Genomic DNA, 18,963 nt, shown 5'->3' with positions numbered 1-18,963 from the left:
AAGGATCAACTGCCTCAGTAGTAGCTACTTCCAGGCCTCCTTATCTGCAACAGTCACCCAGCTCTAGGCCAGAGGATCAGAACAGCTGAACTCTCCTAGCTCTAATCAAAGCAGAAGACCTCACTTAAAGAAATTATTACCCTTAATAGCTTGAATGAAATTAAATGTATTACTTTGGTAATTGTTTCTGCCAGCTTCACACATGAGCCATAGTGCAGCCCTAAGTATTTTCAACCATCTGCACTAAAAAGTGGAGAACAATGGCTCAGAGATGTCCAAATCCACACTTAACATCTCACTTACTTAGGAATCCACCCAGACATACCCTTACCTGCATATTAAAGTTTTTTGTTTTGTTTTTTTTTTGAGACAGATCACTGGAGAGACTTCTCTCTTTAATTTCCATCATTAATCTGTCTCATGCGAATTTGTTTCACTCACACAACTGTATAATGTTTACCAACTCTTCTTAGCCCATTTATTGTGCTCATTGAGGGTGAAGTCAAATCCAACTTAACAAAGCAAAAGTGACAAGAATTAATAAGAAGCTAAGTGCATCAAAAGAGTTAAGAGGCATTAGAAATTTTAGAGGGAGGGATTTTTTTTTCAATCCCCAGCCTTGTACATAGACATGATCCGCTAATTTCCTCAGCGGTTTTTGAGAAATTCAATTCAATTCTCTTCCTGAGAATTGGAGCAGAAAAACATGTACAATCCAGAAAGACACTGTGATGGTTATAAATTGGGAAATGTAAAAGTAGCTACCTAGCAGAAATTTTAGTTCCAATTCCTACCTGCTTAAAGAAGAGTTCCATTCAATCATTTAATTCATCCATCCATCTATCTAAGAGAAAGGAGCTGCTGCTGTAAAATAAGAATTGGGCTAGACATTAGGGTTTCAAGAATAAAGACACACTCCCTTCTTTGAGAAGGAAGATAAAATTAAATAGCCTGTGGGTAATAGTGCAGAAGAAAAATACATGGTGGCAAGTGAGCATTGATTTTAGTCTTGGGACACAAACAGGCATTCAGGGGTGAAAGCAGCCTGCTCCATTAATCTACAAGAGTTCATTTGCCCTCTCCAATTCATTCATCCTAGGAAAACGCCAATTGTGTATTTATATTCTGCATAATTTTTCTAGTAAACTGCTTCTTCAAACGCTAGCCACGTTATATGAAAACTTAGACTATGTAGAGTCAACTGTATAAGCCACATATATATTCTAATCTCTTAACTGGAAAGGTGCCATTTACTTAATGATTTACATACGCACTTGAACATTGTGAAGTCATGAAGAGTGATGTTTATGAGGAGTTTAGGAGAAAATGCTTATGTTCTAAGTAAAGTGAAAAAGCAAAATACAAACTTGACAACATGGACATAAAAGAGCACAAGAGCGACAGAGAAAATAAGTAAAGCAAGCAATCAAAGCACATGGAAAAAGCGTGGAATGAAACATATTAAGATAGTAGAAGGGATTATCACTGGATGGAGAATCACACATTTTTTTTCTACATCTGAAGATGTTAGTTTCTCTGACATAGCATGTATTACATATAAAATATAAAAATAAACTTTAAAAATTAATTCGCTTAACACTCTGGCCATATTTTTCAGATAATTCATTGCAGACAAACCATAATCCTGGCTAATCTTAATCAGTACCCGAGGTTTATCTCTATAGAAGAAACCAGACATAATTTATCCTCTGAATCTTGTTTTTTTTTTTTTTCCCATTTCAGTTCTAAGATAGCTAATAAAAAGCAGAGGATCATATGTAAAACTATTGCCCCTGTGAGAACTATAAAATTAATCTAAAATATGAAAACTACAAAAAATTATCATCTTCCAGATTAAATCCACCTCATGATATAGATCTATCAATTTATTATAAAAGAATGCAAAGGACCTCCTAAGATTAACCTATGTTTATATTTCACCAAAAGAAGCACCTGATTTATAATCCTCAGTTGATAAATGAGTAGTTTTCCCTTAGAAAGATTTTGTTAATTTGTTGAATATTTTGTTTTTTATTTTTCTGAAAGGCAACAATATAAATAATCCAGGAAGTTTATGGTTAGCATCATTTTCTTTTGGGGTGGTTTTTTTCTATAGCTGGTAAAACTTTAAAGGATACATTACTTTTTTGCAATGATGACAAATGTGACCACTTTATCTCATATCCCGTATTTGTTTAGACCTTATGTGTAGGTGTGTGGCTCAGCCGTGTTTACTTCTCAGTACAAATCAATTACGAACTAATTCATCAAAGAGATGAACTACCGAGTTCTATGGGGCAGGCATTTAAAATATCACCAGCTGAAACTTGGAAGCACGCTTAGACTACTGTCTCACACACACAAAACATACAACATTCTCTCAGTTGCTTACATGGTAGGTGTTCTGAAATCAATTGTGTGCCCCCAAAATGTATGTATTGAAGCCGTAATTCCAATGGGATGGCATTTGGAGACAAGGCCCTTGGGAGATAATTAGGTATAAGGGAAGACATATTGAAGCCCTCACGTGGGATTAGTGCCCTTATAATTAGAGACATTAGAGACCTTGCTTACTGTCTCTCTCAGCAATGTGAAGACACAGCAAGAAGGTGGCTGTTCACAGCCTGTGAAGAGAGCCACCATGAGAAACTGACCACACTCAGACTTCCGGTCTCCTGAAGTAGGGAAAATAAATGTCTGTTGTTTAGGCCACTCAGTCTATGGTTTTAATTATGGAAGGCTGAGCAGGACTAAGACAGCAGGCAATCTGGTACATTAACTAAACAAATGTATATGCAAACGAAAAAACAAAAAAACAAAAAATAAAAAAATATTACAATTTCCTGTCAAAAGAATTTCAAATACATTCTTTGAAAAAGGTTCTGTGCTCATATTAATTTGGGAAATGTCCAGTTAAACCTATTAAACATACAGATGTTTTGTGGAAGAATGTTACAAATTCACAAAGCTTTTTAATGTTTTGATTTTGTGGAACAATTCAGCAGAGCTTTCACTACATTAATGTGTATTATAAATCTATTCTATTTTATATTTATTTTACTGTTATTTCCAGGAAGTTTGTTTAGAGACTTGTGCTCTTAAGAAATAGTATGTTCTTCCTAACAGTATGATTATATTTGAATTATGGGAAACTCCTCATTTCTCAACATTTCAAAATCTATGTATGTTTTGTGTCATACATAGGTCACATGAAAACTATCACATGAGAATTGTTCTCTAGGGACCAGGAAAGCAGCAATTCATATATTTTGCAGAGTTGATATGAGTTTATAATTATTTAAGACACAAGGTTAACATGAATAAACTGAAATCATCACTAACAAAAAAATAGAAGATGAAATTAGCTATTCTGGTGAGGAAGAATTATTGCCTGACTTCAAAACTAACACTATCTGGACCTGCAGTCGTATAGGAAATTTAATAAAAACCTGTTTCAAAGATCATTGACAAAAACATCTGAAGTCTCCGGCTCAGTTGGGGCTATTAAATACTCAAGAAGAAGGTACCCCAAAATAAGAGTTAGAACATTGGAATATGACTAAACTACTTTTAAGCATTTATCGATAAAGTGTTAACAATGACAGCCGAAAATACTAAAATGAGTCTCTGTTCAACAGGATACATGCTTCAGATAATCTAGCCCCCAAAGGTTATGTATCCCTCTCCCAATTGTTAGAATCTCCACCCTAAGAAGATTCTTTAAAATCCATGAAATATAATAGTTATGTTAATCTTAGAATTAATATATTTTCTCGCTTAGATTCTGTAACTTAGTGAATAGATATTTTGAGATTTTTATCAAATCAGGGGTCTTGCTATATTCTAGCCTCAATCAGAATTACTTTCATAAATGGTAGATGACACCATATAAAGTATATCCAGTGATTTCGCATAAATATATATGCATATTTTATAACTCTTTTGTGGATTAAAAAGCAGTTTAATGCAATTTAAAGTTTTAATTAAGGAAATATAAAAGTTCAATACTATTTATTTTTACATTTCCGAAACATACATTATATATCCACATGTATGGTATCTTTCTCAGAAAGAATACTGTTTATAAATTTCATTTAGTGACTAGAAAAAAAAAGTCATGTCTGTCTAGAGAGCTAAATATGTTAACTATTTAATCACTTTAAATTATTTCTTCTTCCAAGCCATATATGAGTCTACCCATAACACACGTGTTTTTTTTTGTTTGTTTTTTTTTTTCAATTATCTGCAAAGGCTGACTGAAATCCTCTATGGGACAAATCCTAAAATAATTAGAAACAATTGTAAAGGGCTTTCTTAAAATTTTGGGAAGAATTAATACTTTATTGTCTTCTTTTCTCACAGTTCCTCTCACACCTCAAAACCATATTCTACAAAATTTAAATTTAATATTGAAAGATATTCCAACTAAGATGTGGGCTATCTAAACTAATCTTTTATACAAACTGTCTTTTCTTCCTTAAAATGGTTAGTATCACACAGTCTAGCACATAATCATTTGCAAATAGTTTCATCGATCATATCTCATCTCTCCATAGTATCTCCCTACTGCTGACTGTGAGAAATATGTTAGACATGTAGTAGGCACCGATTTGGGGTCAAATGTCTTTAGGACATGATGACTCATTTACCTACTTGGAATATATTTTTATTGTGATGTTTTATTTTAGGGGAATTAAAAAAGAGTACTAGTTGGTGTTGGATAATAAATGTATAGACAAAAATCTGATTTTAACTAGTAACTAGTCCATCTCTCTTTCAATATTTTCCTTATTTTTATCCATAACGAAAATACTCATTAATGACTCAACTGAGTTTTATTTCATTTTCCTATAATTATGAATTATCTCCATGTTAGTCACAGTTGCTAGTATGTTTTTAATATACAAGATAAAAATATTTTGTGAAAAAATTATCACTAACCCCAACCACAAGGGAAAAACAATAGTAAATGTGCATCAATCTTTATGTTCTAAAGCAATCATAATCATAAATTCCGTCAAGTAACTAAATCTACACATATATACCAAAACAGTTACGTATAAGAATATTCACACACAAATCATAAAAGCAGAAACAAGTTATGTTTGTATTAAACTATTGATCCTCAGAGGTGTAGTTTCAAATGAGGGTTAAAAAAAATCTATTATATCAGAACTCAGAAAATCGTGTCTTCCTGCTGGCGAATGCAGAGGTAAGATGGCTAATTCAAACTGAAATGCATGTTTTCACCTTCCACTGACAAGTTACTTGTTTGCAACCTCTGGAGAAAATGTACATAACTAATTTATTTGAGAAACCTGTTAGAAAAAATAAATGCATTCACTATCCCCCTACACTGTATAACACATGGGGAGATGTCAAGAAATATAGTCGTGAAACACAGAGATTCAGATACCAACCCCAGAATTCAAACTCCTCCTGACAATTTTTTGATACTCTCAGGAGAATTCTAGGCCTATGAACTAATGAAGGGATTATATTAAGACAAACAAAAAAACCCAAAAGTACGCTGTTTCCAACCTACAGAGTTAACATGCTTAATTCATTACCTGACGTAGATATTACATAAGCACCAAACATTGTTATTAATACGATTTACATTAATTGAATTCTATTTAATACTGTCTGAAAGTGTTTTCTTTAATGAATGGCTATTTAATACTAATGTTTGATATTATAAAAAAATATGATATAAACTGCCTGCACCACAGAGTCGGAGAAAACATTGGAAAATGTTCTTTCAAGCTTGGGTAGACATTGTTTTATCATATGATTCTTTTCTCCTAAATATTGTGCAGAGGCTGCATTTAAAATCCCAACTATTATGCAAATCTTATATTCCCTTATTTATTAATTTGTACACAAAGCTAAATACTAAAGACTAAAAGTGTTGCCTAAATAGTGTTATTTGAATTGACCAACTAATAACACCTTACATTTAGAGCTGACATATTTATATGCACTGGGAATTCTTTTGAGTACTTTATATATATATATATATATATATATATATATATATATATATATATATATATATATATATTATTCCATTTAATTCAACCACTTTGTGAGATGGAAATATTATTATTTCCATTTTATAAATATGGAAACTGAGTCATATGTGTTGAAATACAGTGTTACCACAAATAAAATATAGATTATCATTTGTTCAAATGGAAGAATTGATTTTTGGTTCAGTCTGTGCCCAACATTATATTAAACAGAAGTCCAGGGGAGATAACAGCTATTACATTTCATTTTTTAAAAACAGATTGTAGAATTCCTAATTTCAGCTAATTTCTTTATGTATCTGTTAGAGGATACTCTGATATTTAACACTCTGCCTCAGTCTCATGGTCAGAAAAATGGCTCTCAAAGTCCATGACTGTACATCTGGCTACTCATTCCAATGCATTCTTTCCTTCTAGCATTTTTAGAGCCCACAGACGCATGTGGGTGCAAGGACCAGTCCTAGATACCAGGACAGCACAATACAACCTTTTCTCCAAAAGGGAGCTTCTTATTGGTACCATATACAATTATTTACGACACTAAGTCTCAAGGGATTGTTTTTAACAAAAGAGATAAAATCTTTGATAATATAAAGAGGGAAGCAGCATTTACGGCAGGTCTGGAGACATGTGTGTGATATTTGACTGATGGAGATAAGGTGAAAAGAAGGCACTAAAGGTTTCCAAATGACATGATCAAGGGCTCCCAGGCAGAAAAGTATGTGGAGTATGGGAAATGATGGGTGGGTTAAGGCCTTGATGAATGTACCATCTGCACAGAATTTGTAGGCCATCTTTGTAGATTTGATATGTTTCTTATGTGTTTTAAAGTCACAGCTATATTGTAAAGCCTTTGAGATCAAAACCAAGGTTTGTTTGCTCGGAAGTTGTCCTTGACTTTCCAGTAGAAAGAGCTGTTAATTGTGTAAGTGCAGTAGTGTTGACTAACTCAACTGAAAGGGGTGGGTGATCTTGGTAAGTGAAGATCATATTATAAAAAGCAAGGCAAATATTGAGTGTCTAGAATAAGACTTTCAAGAAAGGCAGTGTATGACCTAATGTTACTTAGGAAGTGATATTATGTGAAGTATAAAAGTTCACAATTTTATAGATTCCATACTTAGAAAATGATATGTGGAATACAATGGCTTACAGTTTTGTAGATTTTCATGAGATTAGAGTGAAAATCAAGTTAGTTGCTCTTGTCAAGATAGAGATTAGAAATCATCACATCTAATTATAACTGAATTTATTATGTGATTGTCATTATGTCCAACACTCTGACATGCATTATATAATTTAATCTTCACAATAACTCTATCAGATATATATCTTTATACCCATTTTACAGATGAATGAAATGATTCGTGGAGAGAGAAAAAGTAACTTGAATAGGCTGCAGACTGATAAAATAGCAGAGCTGAGTGGAACCAGGTCTGACTGAGTCAAGTCCACTCTGACTTGCAATGCTACTCATAAAAATGCTTCAGCCTGAAGAAATTTACATCAGAAGTAAATAGCTATATGTAGATGATTTTTGAAATTTAATTTCAAGGCTACATTTCTATTCTACTACTCTGAATACATATATTATTTTGAAATATTCCCTATTTTGAAAAATAATTTAATGTCCCGGCCTCTACACCTTTGCACGTGTTCTTGCTATTTCCTGGAATGCTTTTCAGTAAGATGTCTCCATGCCTCACCTTCTCTAATAACTTCCCAAGCAACCAGACTATGGGTCCAGTTAATAGTTCTCTTCCTTTACCCCGATGCATTTTCAGCCTGAGCATTGGTTGGAAATACAGGCAAGTATTTTTTTAATGTGTTTTGTTCACTGCTATATTCCCAGGATATAGCAACAGTGTCTGGCACAAAGTAAGGACTCAATGAATATTTATTAAATGGAAAAAAAAAAGTAGGTAAAGGAAGAAATGGATGCTCACTGCTGATCTATGGCCATCTGAATCTACATTGTCTTAGTAGCAATTTAAGTACCTGAGAGGCTGGGGCTATGACATGTCAGTGTTTTGTAAGGTGTCAATTTGATAACGATGATAAAGTGGAAGGCTGCTGAGTTATTGCTTTCTTAGCATTATCCTACCTCTAACTGAGTACGATGGATCTGTTTTAGCTCTTCAAAATGATGTGGTTTGAAAGAGAATACTCCATAAATTTTTAAACCAATAGCAAAATTTTTAAACCAATGGCAATGAAGTTTGAAATCATCAACCAAGGTATTCTATGCCCAAATATGTACATTTTTGAACTTTGTTTAAAAATCTAGACACATGTAGTTGGAAATTTAATTTGCATTTCCACAATAATATATGTTTTTCTAATCATTTGATTTAATTCACACATCTTGGTCATCAAAAATAAACCATTTTTCACTACATATGCATGGTTATACAAAGGGTACCAAAAAAATTACAATTACAATTACAAGAGTTCTGCAATTACAAGAGGTGCTCAAAGTGGTTACCATCAGCGTCCAGATACTTCTGATTACGGCAAACTACTGCTTGAGCAACGTTGACCAAAGTGTCCACTTGTATACATTTTTTTGGCACCCCTGATATATAAAAGTCCTAAAATATTGCATTTCATTCCATGGGAAGGCTATATTATTCAAAAAATGGTGTCAGAACAATTTGCTTGCTATTTGAAAAGTTGACGTAGATTCCCATTTTATGCATTTACAGAAGTAGATTAAATAATTACATGCTTAAAAATTGTGAATGACTAAAAGAAAACTATCCTTGGGATAAAAGAACTTTAGAAGCATGACATTAGTGCCAGAAACAAACAACAACAACAAAAATCGATAGTATTATCTGCATAGAAATTAGAAACATTTTTAGAAAAAATAATTGTGAAAAATAAGTGACAAAATAGGAAAAGGTATATCTCCAACAAAAAGGATTATCACTCTTAAGTTATGCACAATGAAGAATCCAATGTTAAATAGGAAAATAACACATATATGTAATTAATAAACATATTTTAAAAATCTATAACTGCCTCAGTAAATTAGGAACTAAAGATCAAATCAAACACAAAATATCACATTATGCCCAACATATTGTCAAAGCTAAAAAATACAGACACTACACGGGTAGATAATATTTCTGAAGGACCATTTGCCCAATGTATTAAAATTTAAAATGTACATACTTATAGCCTAGTATTTTCATATTGACAAATCTAAGAATTCATTCTGAGGTAATAATGAAGGATAGAGAACATGGAAAAATAAAATCTTAAATGTCCATATATATGTGTTGAATTGAAAAAATTACAGGGTATCCTAGACTGAAATTGTAGGTCATAAAAATTACATATATTATAAAGGTAGGTAAAAAGAATACAATAACATGTCCATGCTAGATTTTTGTTTTATAACAGGTTAGACATAGTATGCTCATATTTTATACATGCTATCAATGGTTTTCCTCTTATACATGATTATATATCTTTCCTTTTTATTAGTTTTTTTGAAATTTTCTAAACATTTGGCAATAAACAAGTTTTGTTTGTTTGTTTGTTTGTTTTTTAATCAGGGAAACAATAAAGATGGCAGAGCATCCAGAGATGGATTCAGTGATAGTCAAAGAAAATTATTTTTCAAACACCAGAATAAACTAATATTTAATGCTCTGAAAATGTTACAAGTAAATTGTGTATGTACAGAAGAGTATTTTATTTTAGAAGCATACGTATCAAGTAAAAATAAATAAAAATAGATCCTAAACTTGCCTCATATTACGAGCATAACATATAGACTGTATTGACTATAATTTGGCTATTTGCCTTCAACAAGTTGAAAAGTTTAGGGCAAATTTAGCTTCCAAAAGTTGTATATACCAAGGAGAGCTGCAAATGCAAAGAGTCATTTTTGTCACAAAATATTATGTCAAAAACTTAAAGAAAAATATGCTAAAAATTAATGAAGACATAAGGATTGCTACCAATATAAAAAACTCTCACCTTTAATTACACCTGGAAGCATTCAGAGAATTTTTGAATTTCATTTAATTTTTTTGGTAACTTTTAGGCTTGCTTTTCTGAAAATTAAGCTGACTGTTATTAAAGATCAAGACCTTCCTGTTTGAGTGAGAAATAGTAGTTAATCTTCCTACAGGATATAGATAATCTCAATGGAATTGAAACTCCATACCCTTTGCTGGGTTCATTGATAGGATTTATTCTACCTGAGTGGATAGTGTGTGGTGAGTAGTTTATGAGCAAAGCTTCCTATTCTGTAAGGTATTGATCTGAACAAGAGGAACAGAGAATGAGAGAATTTTGTTATAGAAGAGAATTTGAATCAACCCAAGGAATTTCTCTTTCTTTCAGCATTCACACAAAACTCTTCATGAAGTTTGAAGAAATATTTGAAGGGAATTGCCAACACTTATATTAGCTCTTGCAACTAAATTTTACAGTAAACTGTATAAAATTGCTGTAGTCTCACATTACGTCAAAATGTTAACTGCGTCTCTTTTTGAAAAAACAAGCAATAATCTAGATTGAAAACTTAGAAAACATAGAACTACCTAAGAAATTTATTTTTCCTTGATTAATTAAATTAATTTTCATCAAAAAATTTAAAAGTGATGTTCCTTGTCTTATCTAGGTATATTTCTTGACTGTATATTGCTACAAATATTTGATTTCATGATCTTAGTTTTAATTGCAACTTTCCTGTTATATTTTCTAGTTACTATTTGCCTGATCACCTAACTGGTGCATTCTGTGAAAAGCACACCACCTCCACATGTGTATGCACACACAAATACACACACATACACACATATACATATACACACAGTTTGGACATATGCTGGCATTGTCCATACATGTGGAAATGACAAATGGATGGAGAAAACGGATACAGGACAAAGAAAAAAACTGATCTCAGCAAAAACTGGGAGACATTCCTGCTGTTAAGAGAACAAGTTCAGGAATAGATGGAACAGTCTTAATTTACACGGTAACATATTTAAGGAAATGTCATAGAGTAGGTTAGATAACTGAGATTACCAGGACTAGCCCTGTAATCACAGACATACTAATATTCTAATATTGTAGAAAGGAAGATGACTTTATCTTTTTGCCCCTCTGTGAAACTAGAGTAAATAACACAAACTTTATATTTGAAAATAACAATGCAAGTTGATATTTCCAGACTTTTCACAATCCTCCCCCATCTTAGCTTTTAATTGGTTAAGAGAACGTCAAAGTAAATTAATTTTTAATAGATTAAAAGTAAATTCCATTACTTTTAACTTTAAATTAACTGAGTTAATTTAAAGGCTTCTAACTTTTAACTTTAACAAGTAAATTATTTTCTAGTAACTTTTCCTGAATTATAGATTAAAAAATATAAACCTTAGCACTTGACCTAAATCTAAAAATCAGACTTGCTAATAAACATTTAACTCCTTACCTTGATCTTAAAGCATATAGTAGATATTCATAATATGCAGAACTGAATATATATATATATATACTTGCATATATATATGCAAAAATGAGGTACATACAAAAGGCTACCATCTGACATGCAAGACAGCAGTGTTATATGACAGAAACACAGATTTAAGTACATTTTTTTCACAAATGGTTGTATATATACAAATCTGTTTGAAATTAGTAAATATGAATGCTTATTAAATTTCTACATTATCAAGATATTTCTTAGGTAAGTATATATTTGAATCTGAGATTTAATAATTCAATATGACAGCTGATAATTATTCCATTTATAATTAATGCATATAACATTAGATGCAATTGTTTTCCCAAAATGATCATACTTTATTCACCATATAGTTCTCCCATAACACAATGATATATATCACTCTGTATCCTATTACAAAATATTTTCTATTTGATAACTCCTTGTTCAGATATATAAATGAAAATCACTTAAACATCAAATCATGGATTCCAGAATATTCCAATATAAAAGGAAATGAGAAATTGTGATAGAATGAAAGGAGGATTGATATGAGGTAGTTAAGGTTGAAAGTAGGGTTTGGAGAAGAAATTTAAGATACACACTAGAAAAAATGAAGTAGAAATAAAAAGAGATAAGGTTTCAGTGAGGTAGAAATATAAAAATAAAAATCAGAAGGCATCCTGTGTTAAATGATAAAGTGTGCGTAGGAAAACAGAAAGGCATATAAAGTCAAACAAAGGAAATATGAGGGAAACATCGATTTCATAATGAGGAGTGAACATTCAACTCATGCTGTCTCATGGCGTTTGATTCCATAGTGTTTTTACACATGGGAGGCTAAACTCCTGGTTCACTGCTCTACTGCAACATTGCAGGAATATTTAATATGTGATGATCTTGTATGACACCACTCCACAATCCAGCTCCTCTAGCTTCATAGCCACCATTGACACATAGGCAACCCCAAATTATACATAAATATGTGTGTGTATACACACATATGTGCACGTGTATACACACATGCAAATGCTCCCAGGCACGCAGTGAGCAAACTTTGGTTTCTGCCAGTGGCCTTCTCCTTTTTATCCTCTTCCTTCTTATCAGAAGAACGCTTTTAATACAAATGTAACTGAAGCTATGTAAAACCCATGTTCTTCCCATTCCAGTCTATGCCACAATATTCTATTTTAAAAAATCAAATAAAGCACAAGGAATGTATGCTAAACTCAAATTATTCACATGTAAAATACTTTTTAAAAATGTGCAATAAGTTCTTAATTTTTAAAGGACTCTAAATTGTACATAATTCTCAAATAAATTTCACTTTTATGATAGCAAATAAAAATGAAAAACATATAGTGTATTTAAATCTACATTTCTTGTAGAATGATTTTCAAAATTTTCCCACCAATTAATTGTTTTCTTGATTAGCTTAGGTACTATGAATAGATGTACTATGGTACTTAGGTACTATGAAAAATTTAATTCTGGGCTTATATAAACATCTACCTTCAACAGCTTAGGAAGCAAACATTAACAAATGTTTTGCATCCTATTTACTTACAACAGTTCTATAAAATAATACACCTCTAAAAGCAATTACTTTAAATTTATTTTTCCTCCACATTGAAGCAGAAAATATTGTCACGCAAAAGTTAGCATTGAACTTATATAATAATAGAGATTTATTGAGACAAGGTACAATGCTGATTAAAAAAATAAAAACCGAAATACACCCTAACATCTTTCCTGAAACACATGATAATAATTATCTTAGGAAAAGGTGGTGCTGACAAGAGCATAAATGATGCTGCCAAATGGAGAATTAATTTTATTTTAAAGGATTAAACCATAAATTACTTCTTTAAAGTTAGTGAGAAAAAAATAGATCCCTTATAAAGTCAGTTTAATCAATTCACAAGAATTTTGCACAAGAGAAAAAATTATTACACCATAACATTCCAAGATGATATATGAGAATCATATTAAAGAGACATGCCACTCTTATTCAGGAACTAATTTAGAATATATGACTGGATTTTCAAATACCTGTGTAAAAATTTATATTATAACATGTTTATTGCCATCTTAATCGAGATTTATTTTTTAATATTTGGATAGGTTTTCCTCACCTTTTAAAAATGTTTTCTTTTCAAAAATTCAGTTCTAGATAATTTTCTTACTTGTGTGGTATATGTGTGTTAGCAGAGTCAAAGGATAGTAGGCCTTTTAATAAACTCATGTTGACTAATCAAATGTTATTATTGTTCCCTCACTGCCTTCACTCTGCTTTCTTGCAGGCAGTATGAAAAAAATGCACTTCTTCAAGTGAAGAAGGTTTTTCTGTGTGTTTTATTTTTCCTTTGATCTGGGTTATAAGACTCACTGTGGCCAATGGAATGTGAGCAGATATGACATATGCCATAACCGAGTAGAAGTCTGATGCACCCTTGCAAAGCTCTCTCCCTTCCTTAGCTTCTGCTCTCTTCCATGAGAACACACGGGACCCCAGTGGAGACCAGTAAACCTGCCTGTGACCAGCAATTCCCAAGTAACATGAGCTTGAAATAAATGTTTGTTTGTCATAAGCCCCTGAGATTTTGGAGTTGTTTGTTGCTGCAGGTAAAGCTGACCGCCAGTAGCATCATAAATACCATTATTACTTGTTGTAACTACTTAAAATGTAAGAAGAGCATATGTAGGTCACAGTTCAATTGTAGATATATAATATATCAGAAGTAAACATACTTTTTTTGTGGACAGAAACCCAAAGCCTTCAATTCCTGTGAATAGGTCAAGGAATCTGCATAGGATTACTAATAGACTCCTGATCAGAGTATATCTGCATCTCCCAACTAAGTGTTGATTCATTCTAATAGGAGAGCAAGAGCAGGGAAAGTTGTATTTAAATGATGGTACCAATTATGTGGCATTTACAGGTACTTAGGTATACTAAGGAACACTCAATGACCAAACACTGCAATTTGATTATTGAGAAATGATCCAAAATTATCTGTCCAAGTGCAGGGGGCGAAATGTTGGTATAGCCTTAAAATTAAGTTATTACAGTGTAACATTTTTTTTACAGAGTTCAAAACAAAGTAATAAAAACTCACTTTTAACCTATTTAATGAAGGCATTTAATTTAATCTCTTCAAATAAGAAATGGTGAAAATAAACAGGTTTACATAAAAATTAAAATATCTTTATTATAGATATATTTCTTTGGTTCTAAAATCAATGTAGTGATTTTTGGAATAAAGTTTTAATAAGATAATGTTCATTTCCACTTATATTTGTATGATAATGTGGAAATGAGCACTAACCTATATTTACTAGAACAGACATAAAAGAAAAATCCATTGTATTTGAAGATAATAGTGATTAAGAACAGGAATGGATATTATCAAATAGCTATGAAGTACTCAGTGATTATTGTCAAGTTAAATTGTCATCAAGTCCTGGAGTTGGTTTTCCTCTACTAATAATATTGTATGTGGAGATTTGACTTTTATTTATCCAACGTCTCCTGGTTGGAAATACGAATAAGATTCAGGGCCAGAAATGAGAAAAGATTGGTTCTACAGCACTAATTAGTGACCAGAATGCTATTGGCTACAAAACTAGGGACACTGAGGTTCATTTTAATAAACTATCATATTTGCAAGTAAGTACTTGTTTATAATGAGGAGATAGGGGTGACAAAAGTGTTTGGAGAACCGCAGTTAAAGAACATTACAAAATCATCATTAAAATATCTTTAAATATGATTAAAAATGAATTTATTCAAAACATTTTTTCATGGATTTGAATTCTTCATTGAATTCACACAATCTAACCATACAAATGAATGCATAGGTGAATAGGTAATTTGTTAACTTCAAAAAAAAAAAAAAAAAAACACCCTCTATACCATCAATAGCTAAGACCAGGTAAAGTTATTTCTGCTGTTAAGTTGCCATCAGATGTGCCATCTAAACCTACATTTCCATCCATAGATGAAATATCTTTTTTTTAAAACCAAGTATGTATCATGTCTAATCTCTTGTCAGAATGCCATGAAGTCTCCTTTACAAAAATCAGTAATTATTACGTAGTTCATAAAAATTTTGTAAGTGTGCTCTTCAGTTCATAGTCTCCTATTTTCCTTTCCTTCATAGCCTACTCTTCAAAAACTAATCATGAATATATGCCTTTATTTTTTGTACCCTCATACAATATCTTATATTTATTTTTGTTTATTTTTTGTTAGAAACTGCCCTTTTCCCCTCATAAACCAAGAAATTTAGTGATGATAACCTTCTCTTTGTAAATATCCCCTAGCTTTACCACCCAACTTCATATAAATATTCAATCAGACTATTTTCTAAGGTAAATGTTACATATCTCAGAACAGAATACACCATAGTTTCAGAGTTTAAAAGTAGGATTTTATTGTGTACATCTTCATAGAGCTTTTATATAGAATCAGGAAAAACAGAAAGAGGCAAAAAAATAAAGAGTGCGTGTATCACCAATCCTGCTTAAATTTAGGAAGTTAATAATGACTAAAATCTGTTGGAAAAAATATTTGTATTCTTTACAATGATGTGAATATGCATTTTTAAATAACAACCTCTTAATTAAAATCCTAAGATAGCATATTTGCAAATATTCAGATTTGAAATAATCAAAATTGAGATGTAATTCCCCAATTTGCTTGCTATTTATTTTTTAGTATCTAAAATTGAGCAAAAACATGTGATGTGATTACTTGGACATCTTCCATACTCTTAGCATGCATAAAAATAAAATTAGTTTCTTCACAAATATGAACTGGATGTTTTCCTTATGATTTCACTGGCCAAAATATTCTTAAAACAGAAAATGTCATTTATTAAATGGCTTATCTAATAATACTCATTTTTTAATTTTTTATTAAATTTATTGGGGTGACATTAGTTAGTAAAATTATATAGGTTTCAAGTATACAATTCTATAATATATCATCATATACTGCCTTGTGTGTTCACCACCCAGAGACAGTTCTCCTTCCATCACCATATATTTGACCCTGTTTACCCTCTTCTACCAAACCCCCTTTCCTCTTACCCTCTAGTAACCACTAAAATTGTTGTCTGTGTCTATGAGTTTTTGTTGTTTGTTTGTATTATTCATTTGTCACTTTCAGTTTTATATTCCACACATAAGTGAAGTCATATGGTTCTCAACTTTTTGTTTCTGATTTATTTCACTTAGCATGATAATCTCAAGATCAATCCATGTTGTCACAAATGACAGTATTTCATCTTCTTATGGCCAAGTAATATTCCATTGTATATATGTATATATGTGTAGATATATATATGCATACATATATATATACATAAGTACATACACTCATATATATATATATGTATTTATATAGTATTTGCTTATGGTAATGATCTTCTGTCACATTTTTTTTTTCAATACATGGCTTTTATTTCATCTTTAAAATATCACCAATAAATCTGAGGAAATCACTCAACATCTTGGCATTTCTATATCTGGGCAACTTAGATCTTATTCATCAACCTGCTGAACTGTTCCTTTTTCAGAAACATAGATACCATCCAAAAATTGTCTGATATCATTCTTTTTAACTGTTGTGACTTGTTGAATCAAAGCTGAATTTGATAGAATTTCAATATCATTTCCTTCAAGAATTGACTCTTCTTTCTTGCCTTGAGAGACTGAACAAGCAACACACAACCTCATCCAAACCCTGTACATGAATATATTTTTCACCCAAGAAATTTTGGATTTCAATAAGAGAACTGTTTCTTGAATAATGACACTGATGAGGAAGTGACCACATGCAGACCTCATCTTGTCACGGAAGCCCAATGTAACACCCTTGATCATGTTCTGTACATGACTACAGATAGAAAGAAGAGGCTCCAGGTTGACAAATGGTGGGGAAATAGAAAGGAACTAGCTAATGTTTGCAGTATTTTCCCACCATTTGTCAACCTGGAGCCTCTTCTTTTTCTTTCCAAGGAGACTGAGTTCTACACTGATGTAATTGAAGTCCTCCCACAGGGTGCCTTTGGGGCCCTTCACAGTAACTGTGTCCCCCTGCAGAGTGATGTCCACATTTTCTGGAATGTCCACAGTCTGATGGCTGAGAATGGTATTCATCCTCGCAATAGATGTGGCAAAGAGCTTCTGCCACATAATTTTATTCTAATTCTATTTTTTTCTACATATAATGTGTATTCTTACTTGAAGTATTACATGATATTAAAATACATTCATTCTTGGGGCCAGCCCGGTGGCTTAGGTGGTTAGAGCACTATGTTCCTAACTCCAAAGGCTGCCGGTTCGATTCCCACATGGGCCAGTGGGCTCTCAACCACAAAATTGCCAGTTCAATTCTTCGAATCCCGCAAGGGATGGTGGTCTGCCCCCCCTGCAACTAGCAATGGCAACTGGACCTGGAGCTGAACTGTGCCCTCCACAACTAAGACTGAAAGGGCAACAACTTGAAGCTGAATGGCACCCTCCACAACTAAGATTGAAAGGACAACAACTTGACTTGGGAAGAAAAAGAAGTCCTGGAAGTACACACTGTTCCCCAATAAAGTCCTGTTCCACTCCCCCCCAAAAAAAAAACTTTAAAAAAATACATTCATTCTTATGTTAGAATCAATGTAATACCACATATTCCAGAATTATTCTTTGCACTCCATTTCAAACTGATTCTCCCATTTGTAATGAATGTCCCTAAATACTAAGGGTTTGCTTTGACTATTGAAATTGTTCTAAGATCTTATTAATAAACCATAATTTAAATTTCTACAAAAATTTTATTTCCAATATTATTTGATATTAAAATCTTAGAGAAGTATGCATTTGGATGCTTTTCCACAGATATCTTCACATTCAATACAGTTTTGTGAGATCTCTTCCTGTGAGGGCATTCACTAGGTTACAGAGCTTCTGAGAAGAATAAGACATGATGTGTTCCTTCATGAAATTCACAAGCTCCTGGGGTGACAGACACATACACACATAAGCAACAAACATGATGTGGTAAAGAGCTACATAACAAGGGTGCTAACCATGCCCTGGGAGCAAGCATTTCTTGAGAAAGCATCAGCAGGGCATGCAAACTGGGCAGTTGTACAGGGCCTGTGCTTCAAAAGATTCTTGTGTTATATGTAATGCTCTCCTGTCACCATCTTGAATTCTTATCATTTTTAAAGAAGTTCCCTCAAATTCTCATTTTGCTCTGGATCAATCCTAAATGCAAGCCTGTGTGTATGGCAGCCAAGGGGGAAACAGAATAGCTCTAAGCTTCCCAGAATAATCCGTATTTGATTTGGGTCTGTGAGATAAATTGGAATCTGGAAAGCGAGGGGAAAATGAGGAGAGGCAAATCATTTACAGAGAAGATGTAGAACAAAGGCATGGAATAAAATTTGCTTAGGAATAATAATC

At 32.4% G+C, this 18,963-nt stretch overlaps 1 protein-coding gene and 1 pseudogene across 3 annotated transcripts in view; both read right to left on the bottom strand.

Moving 5' to 3' along the window:
- DACH1 (dachshund family transcription factor 1) overlaps positions 1–18,963 on the bottom strand; it is a gene marked incomplete at its 3' end in the record, with an annotated part of 404,086 nt that overhangs the window by 239,652 nt on the left and 145,471 nt on the right. The gene's annotated exons all lie outside the window — the stretch shown is intronic.
- Positions 17,044–17,661, bottom strand: LOC308496601 (large ribosomal subunit protein uL6-like; annotated as a pseudogene). The gene has a single exon. The product of its transcript is annotated as a large ribosomal subunit protein uL6-like (transcript).

This window comes from Rhinolophus hipposideros (genome assembly GCF_964194185.1).
Source record: "Rhinolophus hipposideros genome assembly, chromosome: 4".
NCBI classification, from domain to species: Eukaryota; Metazoa; Chordata; class Mammalia; order Chiroptera; family Rhinolophidae; genus Rhinolophus; species Rhinolophus hipposideros.
Note: the sequence above shows the minus strand (reverse complement) of the source record. Positions and strands in the feature narration are given on the sequence as shown.